Source organism: Macrosteles quadrilineatus, unplaced genomic scaffold, assembly GCF_028750875.1.
Source record: "Macrosteles quadrilineatus isolate MER2022 unplaced genomic scaffold, UCM_ALF_1.0 Scaffold_9__3_contigs__length_116548681, whole genome shotgun sequence".
Lineage (NCBI taxonomy): Eukaryota > Metazoa > Arthropoda > Insecta > Hemiptera > Cicadellidae > Macrosteles > Macrosteles quadrilineatus.
In genome coordinates this window covers 54,990,233-55,007,348 of record NW_026542602.1, presented here as the reverse complement: position 1 = coordinate 55,007,348, position 17,116 = coordinate 54,990,233, and positions in this window count along the sequence as shown.

Genomic DNA, 17,116 nt, shown 5'->3' with positions numbered 1-17,116 from the left:
GAAGTAGTGAGAGCAAGAGAATTAACAGAGTTTGATGTAAAGTTGTATTAACTCCTCTTAAGGTAAGGAACAGTGATACGTCACTCACAACATCCAGATATAGTGAAACCTCTTTTACTAGTCCACCAATCAAAGACAGTCTGCTACACCTACATGCAAGATTGTCTGTTAGGTTATCATGCGTTGCTAAACATCCTCTAGTTTCCCACACGTCATGAAAGGTGTAACAATTCTTTGAATACATTTTTACACCAAAGCTTATTGTACGAGTTTCATTTATGTGTATCTCGTCGCTGGGTTGAATCGCCATGTAATAAAGATGCTGGACATGCGAGGATTCAGTAACAATATGGAGCTTTGGACTAGCAGCCGAAATATTCTTTCCCTCCGTCATAAGCATTTCGTAAGTCGGTCTGATGCCTTTCCTTATAAGCACTACTATATCCACGTTGTCGTCCAATTTAAATTCAGCCTCTACAATCGCTGAAGGCATTGGATCAAATCTGTAAACAGGCAAGTTCTCGTCCAATACATGTCCTACCGACGGATTCAGCCTTGTGAGTGAAACGTTTTTGAAAGGTATATTTGAAATCAAATTAGACACATTAAATTTTATCATTATTTCATCTCGTAGAAAAAATGGTTCACGACAAGTGTGATAGTTCTGGATCCTATAACAAACCGACACATCGATTGTGTATTCCGTGTTTGTTTTTATCACCCAAGTTGGATTCTGTCGAAAAGTTGTTATAATCAAAGTCAATGTGTTTTCTATTTCTAGTCTTGATTCTAACTGAATTAATTTTCTGAGTAGTTCTGGGTAGTCTGCTTTAACCCACAAATCAATTTCCCCCACACTTGTTTTTATCACTTCATGCAACTGTGAAGGAAGTTGTCTGTACATTAGAGATGATTTTATGAAAGACAAGGTTTTCTGAACATGTTGACAGATATTCTTTATTTTCATGTATACATTTGTAACGAGTTATTTTTCCCAGGGGGGTATATTTTCGTTATTTGGGCCGCGCGTCTGTTGAGGTAAGCAAGCGGCGGCGGCGAACCTGGCTAGCGCTCTTTGACCCGGCTTATCAGTTCGGATAAGCTTGGGTATCCCGGGACTACTGGACAGCGGAGAACAGACATTCTAGTGGTGGATCCCGGACAGTGAAGAAGGCAGTGTTGGTGTCCTGTGTAAACGGCTGGCGTACGTGGGAGGTACAGAGTGTACGTGGTGTGATCGCGCCGAGTATTGGTGTAAGTTGGGTACAGACGGTACAGACCCACTGTTGGTGAGTGGACGACGTTCCTTACACTTTGGTTTAAGATTTGATTTAATATTAATCTTACACTTTATTGCGAGAGTTAGAGTTGTAACCGTGCTGGTCAAAGCCTGACGGTAGTTAGGATTTATATTAGTCAGGAATAATATTTAAGTGTATTCCTGACGGTTCTGGGCAGGTGCTAGAGCGCAAATAATATAATTTAATTGACTGTAGTAGTTATTATTTTGCGTTGTACCTAGAGTTAGTTATATTACTAATAACTCTGAGGCCCGACAAACCTAGGCTGCACGATTTAGCGTGCGTAGTTGGAAGCACGAGGCCAGTAGGCTAGTAGCTAGTTTTATTAGCCTATTAACAGAAGCCCGGCTAAGCAATATAACGTTGATATAGTAGCAGTAGTGGTAGTAGCAGTAGGGTTGGTATTGAGTAATCATTTAATTATTTTAATTTAACCTGAACCGCTTGCTTAGTAATCCAACACGTTAGCTTGGTAGCTTGGATAGCGGAGTACCGGCTATCAGATAATATATTTATCTAGTGTTTGGAACGTATTTAATATTTATTTATCTGCTACTAAGTAGCTCAATATTTTAATAGTGCAATTGCCATTTAGTTTTGCTTGTTTGGCTTGGTATTTATTGAGACCAGCTACTAGTGGTGTAGTCACTCTACCTATAGTGTACTTGTATATTATTATGTGGTACGATTATTGAGTGAACTGTTTGATTCTTAGCTTGGGCATTAGAGTTGTGTATTGGATTATAGTGGCCTAGTAGACCCCGCCTGGTGATAACACGCGTTGTGGTTTTTATTGGCAAGTCGTCGTGTAACTCACCGTGTTTTAGGCACTCTGGGCTTAACTATTGGATAGTTAGGACGAAGCCCGAGTTGCGTAGTCAGCAACGACCCCCTAGGAGTGTGGAGAATCGGCGTAGGCCTGGTAGTGATTATTGCACGTTTGTTTTGGTGACTTGTTTTTGACTTGTTCACAGTGCCCGTGTATGAACCAGTCCTATACCGGTTAGACCCGGCTTTTGGCCTAGTGGTTTCCCTGACCTTGTCGCAGACCCTGGAATTTTACCCAGCCATTGTAGGCTTCGTCGCAAGTTGGCGCCTGCGAACAGGGACTGAGGTTGGCAGGTTGGCAGTGGTGCTGAGTTGCTGACGTATTAACGGCGCCCGAACAAAATAATTTTATTTGTGCAGATTTGCTGCGGACTTGTGCAGATTGGCTGCGGACCTGAGCTGTTGAGCTGAGTTTTAGGCAGACCTGCTGTGATTTTATAGTCGGTTGGGTAGGCCTAACCTGTTTTCTGTTACAGCGTGGTGTGTTGTGAACCCTAATTTATTTAGTGGTTGTATACATAGATATTAGTTAGTAATTTTAATTTTGCTAATTAATTGAGCCTTATCATTGAATATTATTTGAGTGAGAACCCTTATTGTGTATTTGTGGTTTGACTTTCACACCTATAATTGGTTTGATTTATTATAACGGTGTTAAATATATTTTAATTGGTTACGCCCTTATTTTTGCGGATTTGTTGTGGTGTTTTGAATTTTAAATATGGTTGTGACTACGAGTACGACGTCTGTGCTGGGCGGTACGCCTATTACGTCTGCTATTGCTACGACGAGTTCTGGGGTTAGCTCCGAACTGTCGGTGATGACGACATCGTCATTGTGGCCGGCGTCTTCGCCCGTTTGGCCGACAATTTCTTCAGTAGTGGCTACGACGGTGACAACTTCGTTGACCTATTCCGCGCCAGCGACTATGTCCTTGGGGTCGCAGCCCCGGGACAGTCGCGTGGGTTGGATCTATGACCTCTCGAAAGGGGAGCTCATGAGAACGATGGACCAGTATGGTTTGGTGACCACTGGTACTTCTGCGGAATTACGGCAGCGATTCTCGTCGTTTTGGAAGCAGCGGAATGCCCGTCGGTACAGCGATGATAGGCTGTGTACAGCTGGGGCTGCTGCACCGACATATTTACCGCCCGCTACTACAACTGTGGAGCTTCCTAACCCCCCGAGAACCGTACCTCAGGTACTGGGTAATACGGAATCTAACAAAATAGAGATAGGGGAACTTAGCAGGGAGTTAGAGGCGGTCAGAGAGATTCTTGGGTTGTCTTTGGAGACTGATACCCGGACTCTTCGAGAACAACTTGCATTGGTGGTGCGACAGGCGAGGGGCTCGCCGAGTAATGAGGTCGGCTATGGGTTCGAAAGACCCGCCAACCCTATGTCCCCCGTTGTGGCTGCTCCCATGCCTACCTTTGGGTTACCAAGTAGACCCGAGGGATGGCAGCGACCTAGTGATCATTCGGAGAGACCAGTCCGTCCTTCTAGCGAGGAGGTGCCACGTGGATCGGATATGCTCTCGAATGAGGCCAGCAGGCTGGAGCCGAAGGACTGCTCCAAAGTATGTAACACGGTACGGAAGTGGGGTTTGAGGTTTGATGGCCGACGAGACCCTGTGTCGTTCCTGGAGCGTCTTGAAGAGCTGATGGTCTCGTACTCTATAAAATCAGAGGACCTGCTCAGAGCGCTGCCGGAGCTGTTGCAAGGCTCAGCGCTTCTATGGTACAGGAATTGCAAGGAGCTCCTGTATTCATTCGAAGCTTTTCGGCATCAATTTGAGATCCAGTTCCTTCCACCTGGTTATCAGAGGAATTTGGATGAGGAGATCCGGAAAAGGACACAGGGTGAAGGCGAGCACTTCCGGGACTACGTTGTTGCCATAAGTACCTTGCTTAGGCGTAGCGGTACGTTGTCAGAGCATGGTAGATTGGACTTGATCTACAACAACATGCGACCTGAGTACAAACTCATGGTGCGACGGCGGGACTTCCGCAATCTGGCCGAGATGGTTGAGTTGGCCGAAGACTACGAGGCCTATCTGCGAGAGAAGGCGGCCTTTAGACCTCCTCCTTCTCCGAACGTAGCGCTGGTTTTGGAAACCGCCTACACACCCAAAAAGAAGGTGGAGAAGCGCGCCGAAACTGCCGCCGTCGAGAAGCGGAGTTTCGAGAGACCATCTCCGGAAGCCGAGTCGCGTGGGCGGGTAGCTTTGAAGTCGGATCGGGTCCATGGTCAACGGCCCGTGACAGCAGCTAGAGTGCCTGAGGGTCCAAAGGGGACGGTGAAATGTTTTAGGTGCCAGGAGATTGGTCACTTTGCCCGAGAATGTGGTAAACCAAGGACCGTCTCCTGTTTTGGGTGTGGCGAACCTGGTTTGACGGTGAGTCAGTGTGGATGTCGTGCGGGAAACGGCAGGCCAGCTCAGATATCAGGAGGTCAACTGGGCAAGGCCACCCAAAACGAACGACCTCAGAAGAGTGGTCCGAGTGGCTCGGAAAACTAGACAGCCTGGTTGGTGGAGTAGACGAGAACCGGCTGGTTTCGGAGACAAGGCCCTTTGTTGAAGTTGTGCTGATGGGCAGCGTTTTTAAGGCGTTATTGGACACTGGGTCCGTAGTTAACCTGGTTGGGCGAGAAGTCGCCGATCATCTTCAACGCCAGGGGGTAGAACCTTTTAAGAAACCCTCTCCTCTAAGGATGGCAGATGGGTCGCGGTCTAGGGCCGAGTATTCGTTCCGATTGGCAGGGGAGGCTGCGGGAAGACGGTGGGTTGGAGACGCCTTGTATGTTCCCACTCTTACCACGGATATGATTTTGGGTATGGATGTCATACGACATCTCGGACTTGTGACGGTCGTGACGGAGGTGATAAGAATGGGCGTGGGTGAGGACTGGTCTGGTCAAGTGGGCTGCCTAGATACGGTCGAAATTAGTGACCAAGACCCCAGAGGCCCTGACGATGGAGATCCCCGTCTTATTCCTGAAGCCGAAGTATCTGACACTTCGTTGGCTGGTAGTGGCGTGGATTATGATCCCGCTTGTGATGACGTCAAGGGCGAAGGAGTGATAAAGCCGTTGACGGAAACCCAAAGCCAGTCGTTGGCGATATTCTTGAAGGGAGAGCTGTCAAAATTTGACGATGTGGCCGGGAGGACCCATCTCTTGGAGCACGTTATTAGGCTGAAAGAGGTAGTGGTTCCGGTGAAGCAGAGGCATTACCCGAGAAATCCAGCTATGCAAGCTGTGGTTAATGGGGAGGTGGATGTTATGTTGAAGGATGGGATTATAGAACCTTCTTCGTCTCCATGGAGCTCACCGATCGTGCTGGTAAAAAAGGCCTCGGGCAAATTTAGGATGTGCCTTGATTTGCGAAAGGTTAATGAGGCCAGCGTGCCGGACGCTTACCCCCTGCCGAGGATAAACGCCATTTTAGAAAAGCTTCGGCGGGCCCGGTACATAAGTACTCTCGACTTGTACCGTGGTTATTGGCAGGTGCCTCTCAATGAACGGAGTCGCCCGGTTACAGCCTTCACGGTACCCGGGGTTGGCTTATTTCAGTTTAAAGTAATGCCTTTTGGTTTGCATTCAGCGGGGGCCACGTTTCAGCGTTTGCTGGACAGGGTGATCGGCCCGGACCTAGAACCATCGGCGTTTGCGTATCTGGATGACTTGGTCTTGGTTTCTGAAACTTTTGAGAAACATCTGGAATTGTTGAGGACCGTCTTCGCCAGATTGAGAGGGGCGGGATTGCGCCTGAATCCTGACAAGTGTCATTTTTGTAAGACCCGGTTAAAATACCTGGGTCACGTAGTCAGTGATGCTGGAATCGCGACCGATCCAGAGAAGGTCAGGGCAATCAATGACTTTCCTACACCGCGAAGCGTGAGGAATCTTCGAAGTTTTCTTGGGCTGGCCAGCTGGTACAGGAGATTTGTCGACGGATTTGCGTCGTTGGTCAGGCCTTTGACCAAGTTGCTAAAGAAGGGGGAGAAATGGCAGTGGGGCTCGGATCAGGAGATTGCTTTCGAAGCAATGAAGAACCGCCTGAGCTCAACACCAGTTTTGGCATGCCCGGATTTCTCGAAGACGTTCGTGCTGCAGGTAGATGCCTCAAACGATGGCCTTGGTGCGGCTTTGACGCAAGACCAGGCCGGTAAAGAGGCCGTCGTGGCATACGCGAGCCGTCTGTTGACAGACCAAGAGCGGAAATATACGACTACCGAGAAGGAGTGTTTGGCTCTGGTCTGGGCGGTGCGGAAGTTCCGACCATATCTGGAGGGTTATCGCTTCGTGGCCATAACGGACCATGTGGCATTAAGATGGTTGATGAAGCTGCAGGAACCGTCCGGTCGGCTTGCTCGTTGGGTTATGGAGTTGCAACAGCATGATTTCGAGATCCGGTACCGTAAGGGTACGTTGAATCGTGTTGCAGATGCTCTCTCCCGTCAGCCCGTGGGTGGTGAAGATGACGATACCCCGGCTGACGTAGCTGTGATGGGAGGAGACCCACGAGAGGCCGAATTAGAGACCGAGGGTATGCAGCCAGAAGATGGCACATGGTACCAGCGCACTAAAGAGTGTGTGTTGTCCAATTCCAGACGTGTCCCGAGTTATTGTATTAGGGATGGGAAGTTATACAGGCGTCTTGGGAAAGATAAGAATGATGAAGGCAGAGTGGTATGGAGGACTTGTGTACCACCATCTAAGGTTAAGGATGTGTTGGTAGAGAACCATGACTCTCCTATGGCGGGCCACCTGGGAGTTAAGAAAACAATTGCCCGGGTTGGGGGAAAACTATTTCTGGCCGGGTTGGCGTCGTGCCGTGAAAGAATACGTTAGGTCCTGTGCCACGTGCCAGGAGTTTAAGGTATTGCAGCAGAAACCGGCGGGACAAATGTATTTTCGAAACCCTCAAGGGCCTTGGCATTCGGTGTCGGTCGACTTGATGGGTCCATTCCCCAGATCCAAAGGTGGGCATCGTTTTCTTGCAGTTTTCCAGGACCTGTTTAGCAAGTGGGTTGAAATAAGACCCCTGCGGTCAGCTACGGCCAAGGCTGTAGCTAGTGCATTCAAGGACGGGCTATTGCTGCGTTTTGGCTCCCCTGTGATTTTAATGAGTGACAATGGAACCCAGTTCGTCTCTAAGGTGTTCCGAGACCTGACGAAAGAGTGGGGAATCGAGTTCCGACAGACTGCCCCTTACAGCCCGCAGTCCAATCCGGTTGAACGGCCAAACCGGGTTATCAAAACTATGATAGCCCAGTTCGTTCAGGATAATCATCGTACTTGGGATGCACTCATTGCCGAGTTCCAGTACGCGATGAACACCGCCGTTCACGACTCCACTGGGTTTTCACCTGCCAAACTGTGTTTTGGGAGAGATCTCAGGCTACCTAGGGCAATCGGGTCGTCTCTGACCACAGGACCGGAGCCTGGAGATGACCGTGAGAGAACCGTGGATGAGCTATATAGTGACCGGGAGCGGGCGTTTAAGAGGTTGTACGATAGTTGTCGACAGAACTTGAGGAGGGCTTTCCAGCGCCAGTCTAAATATTATAATCTTAGACGACGTGAGGTGCAATACCATCGAGGTGATCAAGTCATGAGAAGACTACATGTCTTGTCCTCAGCGGCTGAAGCTATAGTGGGCAAACTGGCCCCTAAGTTTCAGGGTCCTTGCACCGTAGTGAAGCGAGTGGCCCCTAATATGTATGAGGTAAAGGACGAGGGTAGGAGAGAGACCCACGTCGTCCATGTTAAGGACCTTAAGACCTACCATGAAAGAACCGAATCCTAGTTATTCTTGGTTATGCATGGTGGTGGGTAGTCAAATAGCGATTTGTGCATGGCTTGTGCTTGCTATTCTTTTTATGTTTTTTGCAGGTGAACGCAGTTTCTTTGGGCTTGGGTAGTCGTTGCTTGGTTGCTTGCTTGTTTGCCTGCTTGCTTACCTTTGGCTTAGTATTAAGATGTCTCTGCGTTCGGAGATTTTTGTTTTGCCGGAAGACATTGAGACCCTTCGTCCCAATTGCCTAGTTAATGGGATTGCGATTAATGGGTACCTTCGCCTTATTGAGCGCAGGTGTTTCTATTACCGGAACTTACCTACAGTTTGGGCGTGTGACAGCGAATTTAGGTCCGACTGGGTAAGGGGAGGATATGAGGTGACGAAGTGGCGGTTGCGAAATATAAACCCGTTTAGTAGAGAGCTTCTGTTATTCCCAGTACACCTGCCGAACGTTGGACAGCATGGACATTGGTCGCTGATCGGTGTGTGGCCCCGGAAGGCGGAAATCGCTACTTTCGATTCTGTCGGGCATCGGCGAGCAGCAGCGAGACAACAAATGGAGGGCGTGCTAGATTTTCTTCGGCTGTACGCCAGGTCCGAGAACCTCCCGTTTGACGCGGATGGTTGGACCCTAGTCGACTCCCCGGCAAGCTTGCCTCGCCAAGAAGATGCAGAGAGCTGCGGAGTGTTTGTGTGCGTATACGCTGACAGGTTAGCGAGGAACGCCCCTATCACCGAACCTATTGACGACAATGCAGCACGCTTGGCCATCGCTGAGGTCCTGGAGAGAGGGAAATTCGACAGGGAGGATTTCCAAAATCGCCGGAACGTCAACCCCGTCCCTCCTCAGTCGTCAGCCGTTACAATCGACCTCACGCTGCCGGTTGACGGACCCCCATCGGAGATCTTCGAGGTGGTGGAGGAGGTGACTGGGGAAGTCGAGCAACATGCTGACAGGGGGGCTGCGGAGGAAGCGAGGCTGTTAGGTGACGAGACCTCAGCCATGCTGTTAGACGATGTGGCGGAGGATGAAGCTTCGATGCGGGAACCCGTCGAGAGCCAAGAGCCCTGTCTAGACCTGGAGGATGGCGAGTTGGTGGTGGAGCTTGACGCGGAACCAGCCGCCAGACCAGCGGTCCAGTCGAGATTGGGTGGTTGTCAGCGAGGTGAGGATCGTCGTCAACACCGTCACCCAGGATCCCGTCGAGAACATAAGCGAAGGCTCGAGCGGCATCGCGACGAGACTCGAAGGTACCAGGGAAGCCAGCAGCGACAGGTGGTGGAGAGGAGCCGTGGTCTAGGTGGACACAGGGTTCGGAGACCTGACCACGGGGTGGAGGCGAATCGGCGCAATCCGGAAGGAGTGTCTACGAGGAGACGCCGGGAAGGTGGACCTCAGCAGCAGGAACCTGGTCGACGCCGGAATGAGGAGACCCGTCGTCGTGCTCACGTCGACTTGAGGTATAAGCTCCTGGCCCGACGGTGCGAGAGACTGCATTCTCCTCAACGGTCTGGGCGGAGCGGTGACATGGCTCGCAGGCTCGAGCGACGGTTCACTGAGAGGGCGGAGAGAAGGCCGCCGGCATGCTCTCAGTCGGACGTGCGGGTGGTTACGGAGGCCAGCGGTCAGCGCGGGTTCGAAGTGCCACAACACCTGCGAGACCGTTTGGCGGAGTTGGAGACCCAAGGGTGGTCGAAGACGGATCTGAGGAACAAGCGCTGGGTGGTGACCCGGGCCGATGGGTCCAAGTTCAAGATCCGTGCCGCCAAGCTCCGGACCCTAGAGACACTTCATTGAGTGTGATGCGGGTGGGGCTTTACAATATTTAATTTTAGTTTACTGCTCGCAGTTGGAGTGGGAGTGATTTATTTGTTTTTGTTAATCTAGTAGTTTGGTTTTTGGTTTACATTGAGACCCATGGTAAAGGAGGTATCATTGGGTGAGGGGCCGGAGTGTTTTGTTTTGGTCGGAGTTTGGAGATTTTTTTTCTTTTGGCCGTTTTCTTTTTTTTTTACCCCGATGTAAGTGGGGGGTGTAACGAGTTATTTTTCCCAGGGGGGTATATTTTCGTTATTTGGGCCGCGCGTCTGTTGAGGTAAGCAAGCGGCGGCGGCGAACCTGGCTAGCGCTCTTTGACCCGGCTTATCAGTTCGGATAAGCTTGGGTATCCCGGGACTACTGGACAGCGGAGAACAGACATTCTAGTGGTGGATCCCGGACAGTGAAGAAGGCAGTGTTGGTGTCCTGTGTAAACGGCTGGCGTACGTGGGAGGTACAGAGTGTACGTGGTGTGATCGCGCCGAGTATTGGTGTAAGTTGGGTACAGACGGTACAGACCCACTGTTGGTGAGTGGACGACGTTCCTTACACTTTGGTTTAAGATTTGATTTAATATTAATCTTACACTTTATTGCGAGAGTTAGAGTTGTAACCGTGCTGGTCAAAGCCTGACGGTAGTTAGGATTTATATTAGTCAGGAATAATATTTAAGTGTATTCCTGACGGTTCTGGGCAGGTGCTAGAGCGCAAATAATATAATTTAATTGACTGTAGTAGTTATTATTTTGCGTTGTACCTAGAGTTAGTTATATTACTAATAACTCTGAGGCCCGACAAACCTAGGCTGCACGATTTAGCGTGCGTAGTTGGAAGCACGAGGCCAGTAGGCTAGTAGCTAGTTTTATTAGCCTATTAACAGAAGCCCGGCCAAGCAATATAACGTTGATATAGTAGCAGTAGTGGTAGTAGCAGTAGGGTTGGTATTGAGTAATCATTTAATTATTTTAATTTAACCTGAACCGCTTGCTTAGTAATCCAACACGTTAGCTTGGTAGCTTGGATAGCGGAGTACCGGCTATCAGATAATATATTTATCTAGTGTTTGGAACGTATTTAATATTTATTTATCTGCTACTAAGTAGCTCAATATTTTAATAGTGCAATTGCCATTTAGTTTTGCTTGTTTGGCTTGGTATTTATTGAGACCAGCTACTAGTGGTGTAGTCACTCTACCTATAGTGTACTTGTATATTATTATGTGGTACGATTATTGAGTGAACTGTTTGATTCTTAGCTTGGGCATTAGAGTTGTGTATTGGATTATAGTGGCCTAGTAGACCCCGCCTGGTGATAACACGCGTTGTGGTTTTTATTGGCAAGTCGTCGTGTAACTCACCGTGTTTTAGGCACTCTGGGCTTAACTATTGGATAGTTAGGACGAAGCCCGAGTTGCGTAGTCAGCAACGACCCCCTAGGAGTGTGGAGAATCGGCGTAGGCCTGGTAGTGATTATTGCACGTTTGTTTTGGTGACTTGTTTTTGACTTGTTCACAGTGCCCGTGTATGAACCAGTCCTATACCGGTTAGACCCGGCTTTTGGCCTAGTGGTTTCCCTGACCTTGTCGCAGACCCTGGAATTTTACCCAGCCATTGTAGGCTGAGCTATCCCCGGCAAACGGTTGCGACGACTGCACTTTTAATATTTTTTTCCAGTGCAGAAAGCATCGTCGCACATTTAGTATATTTTCATGAATGTGTAGGTCAAACTCGAGTGGTGTTGTTTCGCTTCCATCGTAGAATTCTTTAACTTCCAATTCAATAAAAATACAATCCAAAACATGTCTTATGAGTTTGTAAAGGACCTGAAATGTGCACAAGCGACCCTTTAATATCGCGCCAAACAAAGTCTCTGATAAAGTGTGTAGGGTTTTAGCCGCATACCAAGCACTGTCGAGGTTCAGAAATCCTCGACCTGACATCAGTATATCGTGCAAAGTAAAAATACCAATCTTTGCATCGTCAAACCTGGTAATTGCCTGTAAACTCATGAAATGGAGTAGACTGTTATAAATGTCACTTTTCCTCAAATGGTAATCACTTGCTGCATATAATAGATCCGATATGATAGAGGCTGTTTCGAGGGAATCGCCAACACTTTGTTCGCTAGAGTATTTGATTAGGTCGTCTAACATAGTTTTGACATCCGCAGTTGTGTAGGTAATCATTAAAAGGTAGGTTTTAACAATAAACATGGAATCCATTCCGTAATCATCAAATGATATTATTTCTAGCCTACCTCGTGTAAGAACGAATTCTTCAATGTCACTAGTCTCTTGCGACTTAAACATTCTAGTCCTTGAGCCTGGCTCATATGTGTCATAGAATTCGTATAGTTTAGCCGAAGAGGATGATGAACAAGATAGTCTGAACTTCGTTAGTCCTGTTGACCCTATCTTTGGTTCAATCTCGCACTTTAGAGAAGTGTCAGTCACCGTCGTAGTTATTGGATACATGGCGAACTGCGAAGTGTTGTTGGGGCGAACTTTGAATTGGTACGTTGAGTTTTCCTTTAGTTTTCCACTATCTATTATAAGTATGAACGATGGTGAGTCGCTTGGCTGCCTTAGAGATTCCGCAGAACTTTCCACTACTTTGTTTTCAACGAACTTATAATCTGTCCATTCAAATTTCATTCTTAATAAAAGTCTCCATGGACCATCAACTCGCAAGTAAACTATATCATTAGGGTTGGTTTTGCTTCCACAGTTGTATATGCAGCTAATGATGATGTTCTTTAAAACTGTTCCGTTCTTTCCTAGTTCTCCAACAAATATAATTTGATTCGCGAAGGCTGGATTGACCTTTTTACTGTCCCTAAACGTCATCATCAATGTAAAGTTGTATACTCTATCATTTTGCAGAACCATAGGGTCGATTTTGTAAGCTGTTTTGGACTTAAAGTCCGTCGAGTAAGGTTGGCAGACAGCTTCATCAGTCCAGTTGCATGTGAATGTAAATTGACATTTAGATTCGCCCGGAGCTGAGTTAAAATCTTTGGACTCTGAGGCGTCCAGCTCCAAACCGTATTCTCTATAGACGAACCTGGAAATACCCCCTGAGATCACAGCCACCAGGGGGGAATATTCGACATTCAACAAACAAATGTTGAAGTTGGTCTCCCTCCTCTGTCCATTGTTGATGATACTAATCGCTGACAGATTAACAAGGTAAAGTCCTCCCCATCGAAAAGGTCCTACGTTCCACGATAGTGATCCTATGTAAGAATCTGCAACCTTTCGCTCTAAGGAGGTGTCACCTTCTAATTCATAAGCTTCCCATTTGAAAAAAAGGTTCTGATTCAACTGTTTCTCTGGATATTTTGTTCTTGTGTAGTTTTTCACGTAGTAAATATTAGCTTTCAAACTAATGTCGTCCCGGGGCTTATACTTTTTAGTAGTTTTCAAATTATAACCACAATCTGTGAATCTAATGATGGGAATGTCCTCGTAGTTGTTTGGATAGTTTAAATGGTAGTTACGGACGTGCTCTGTCACTTTTCTGCCACTGGAGTACGTGTCCAGTTGGATCTGTCGAGTGAAAGACATAATCTTTTCACCTGGTGGCGTGGTCCAATCAAACGGGATTGTGAAACTAGCCTCGTACAACTGATGTTCTCTGATTTTTTCCTCATATACGTTAAGAAATGTATATGATAGGTTTTCAAATTTAGTGATAATAGCACACACTCCCGGCATAAAGTGTACTTCATTTGCCAAATAAGATTTACACAAGTCTGTTGAAGTCTGTTTGTACTTGTTCACCTTCTTTTGTATCGACGCTACGTATCCTCCGATAGGGTCGTGCACTATCAACGTAGGGTTTTCGGAAGTCTTCATCATGATTACTAGGAGTTTGGCCGGTCGGTTGAAATACGCATGTATCTGGGGAATGAACTGAAACCCGGTCGGGTAGGTTGCTCCATAGTATTGACATCTGCGCCCGTACCATCCTGTTGGCACTTCCCAGTTGTTCAAACAGTAACAAACACAGTCCCCGTAACCATCTAATTCCACGAAGGCATAATAAATAGGACGGGTTCCTGCCCAAGGCGATACACATTGTTTCCCGCAGTGATGATTCTTTAACTTGCAAGGTAAGTTAGGTTCAAAGACATCCTGGTCAATAATCTTACAAATCCCTCTATCACAGTAGGCACATCTTATGTCATGCAACCATTCGTTGCACTGCAAGTCATTCCCGCAAGTGCCATTTATTTCACTAATGAAACTAGTTACAAACCGGAGAGAAAACAGGAATAGAAAGACAGTAGTCAACTTTAAAACCATAACAAATTAAAATAAAAAAAATACTTAAAAAACTTACTAAAGAGAATAATATTGTTGACCACTTTGTAAGTAAAGAAGTGCGTATGTTTTGTTTTCCAAAACTGACGGTATTTTTTTACAAATATTGAACATATGTTTTTAGTAATAAACTGAATAAATCCCCTCTTCTTGCCATAGAAGAGCAATGAATATTTTTGTTTGAGCTAGGAGTCGTGAAGAGTCTATAGTCATGATCATAAAGTTCTTTTAACATTGGTTTATGAGGTGACGGACCAAAATAATGGCTTAATGAGTTCAAAAACTCTAATATATACAACAGAGCGTTCTACGTCCCTTGGTATCAAAAGTGGTATAAACCGTTTCCCGTCGGTAATAAATTTGACACAACAGAACCATTCATTGAAATCTGTAATAAAGAAAAGATAAGAGGTGATGTTTGATGATGAAATTTTTAAATATAATGGTTGGTAGGATGTCTAATGGTATGTAAAATCTAAAGAATCCATGCAGTTCTTACTTTTAAGCTGTTTTTGTTTAAAATTCTTTAAAGTGAATAATAATATTTCATATCCTGGGTTATTTATTGTAGAAAGCACAGACTAAGTATGTTGGTCGTCATGGATGAGGTAAAAACAAATCAATTGGATTTGAAAAGTAAATATTAGTTTGTTTTGATTAATTATTTTCTTACCTAATCGTGTGAAGTAAACATGTCCAGTCTAAGTTACTTGCAGAATGATATAAAAGATCATTTTTATGGAAAATTACAAAAAAGGTTTTTGTATTAAATTCTTCTGGTTTAGTGGGTAGAAAAGCTTTAAAATGTCACCTCGTTTATTGAAATTGTCGAAGAACGAAGGACGTTATGGCATACAGATAAAAAAGTACTTAAGAAATTACAATAAAGTAACCACTATAAACCCTCCCTTGCAACAGGGTCAATATTCAAAAGATACTATTTTGGTACATTGAAAATGCCACATCCAACATTTAATAAACGAAATTGAACTGCAATCTATTCTATAGAAACTTCTAGACAAACTTTGTCGGTCGAACTCCTCCGCCATTTTATTTTATCCGCCGATTTTATCCATTGGCGTCTCATTGGAAAGAGCATGTCGCGTAGATTTGCAAACTGGCCTTACATTTTGAAAAAGTCCCTTGGGCTCTGCCCCAGTGGCTTTGAAAGTTCCCATTTTATCCTTATGAAGAACGTAATTTACTGTATTATTTATTTTTCAATTAAATGAAACGCATTGGCTACATTTACTGGTTTTGTTGAAGTTAAATATTTACAATTTTAATGTACACTTCGAAATATGTTTTTAAAATGATCTATTTTATGTTACTAAAACAGTGTTTCTTGTTTTATATCTTGGGTTTCCTTCCGTTGGAGTCGTATATTAGTTGCTTCTGACGTGTCAATGAAATACAATTGTAAAATAATGATTAAATCAATAACACAACATATTAACAAATGGAAACGTGCACACGGTTTGGCCTGAGCCTGGAGAGCGACGAATCAGAGCTGAAATCATACAGCCAAACTTGGATATCATTTTTAGTTTAAAATTGAAGATTTGTTTTGTAATCTTACGAATTCTGTTATAGTTTCCATTTTGAGAACCAAATGTAAAGGTTAAAATTATTATTAATTATTATGAAGGCAACTCCCCATTTCGCGGTAGTAGGCCCTAATTCATAAATATATCTATTAATTTCGTAATATATCGTTCACTTATGGTCATGATTTCGTCCTTAACTGTAGGCATCTTAAGGTCTTGATGTAGTGTTCTATCTCTATTGCTGACACATTCAAATATAAATGACAAAATATAAACACAATTCATTTTAAAACATTTTTTACCAACATTGACTTTTGAAATAAAAGTAAACATTGCAAATAAATAAGTAACAGCTGATAGAATGCACACGTTTTTTCAGTCCCCATGCATTTCTTATGGTGGATATTTTACGTTATATCTCGTTTTCTGGTATGTTTATGGGAATTCTGCTATTTTTCCCGAGTCCCTGGGGTCAAGACCTTTAATTTAAGACCTCTCCCAATTTTCTGCGACTTACCAGGCGTCCACAATTTTCTGGTAAAAATTTGGTCTTACAGAATTATATAGATAGATAGATAGATGTAGATTCGTACATATTACGACGTAAAAAAATCGAGAAAACCTAGACAATTTGATATATTTTACCGAATAAGAAAAATGAATCGACATAGTACTGTATTTCTTGAGAAATCATTGATAGAACCGATTTGTTAACCATGGAAACATAGCCAAGTCATAGAACGCCACCAAGTAGAAGAAATAGAGATAAAAAATAATTACCATCGTTATCAACCTTAATTATGTACACCTACAGCTACATTATGAAGATTACTACAAACAATGAACAAGGATGTTGCCGAAGTGCTACTATTTTGTAAGAAACATGGACCTAACTTTATGATGACGAGCTGTTGGCCCGTCCTACGTACGGGAATTGAGTAGTCCATTAAAACTGTATATAGTGAGTCTTTTACTAATTCAAGCATAGTTTAAGCAGTTCAAAAATTTATTGTAAAGAAAAAGCTGTCAAGTTCAGTTAAAACATGTGATCATTGTTATTTCCCAACCTGTCCCTAAAAAGTCTGGTAGTAGAATAATTTGCATAGCTTTCCTTTTGTAAGCTTCGATTCGTATACAGCGATGGTTATATAATCAAATTACTTATTTCCTATAATCAATGACAAATCACAGAGTAAAGAAACTAACCTCATAGTTCTATAGAATATTTTTATATTCAACCAGCTGTTAGTTATAACAAATTATATTGCACTAAAACAAACGTAAGGTTTTAAAGACTGCTCAAAAAATAAATTGGAACATCTAGGATTTTACTATGTATATTTCCTGTCCTCTTAGCGAAAAAATTAGCGTATCAATGATTATAGCATTACACATAGTATAAATAAGTCGACCCTATGTCATTTCATTTTCATCCAATTGCTGAATTTGTGTCGAATACACTGAATGTTTACAGCTGTGATAAGCGAATTG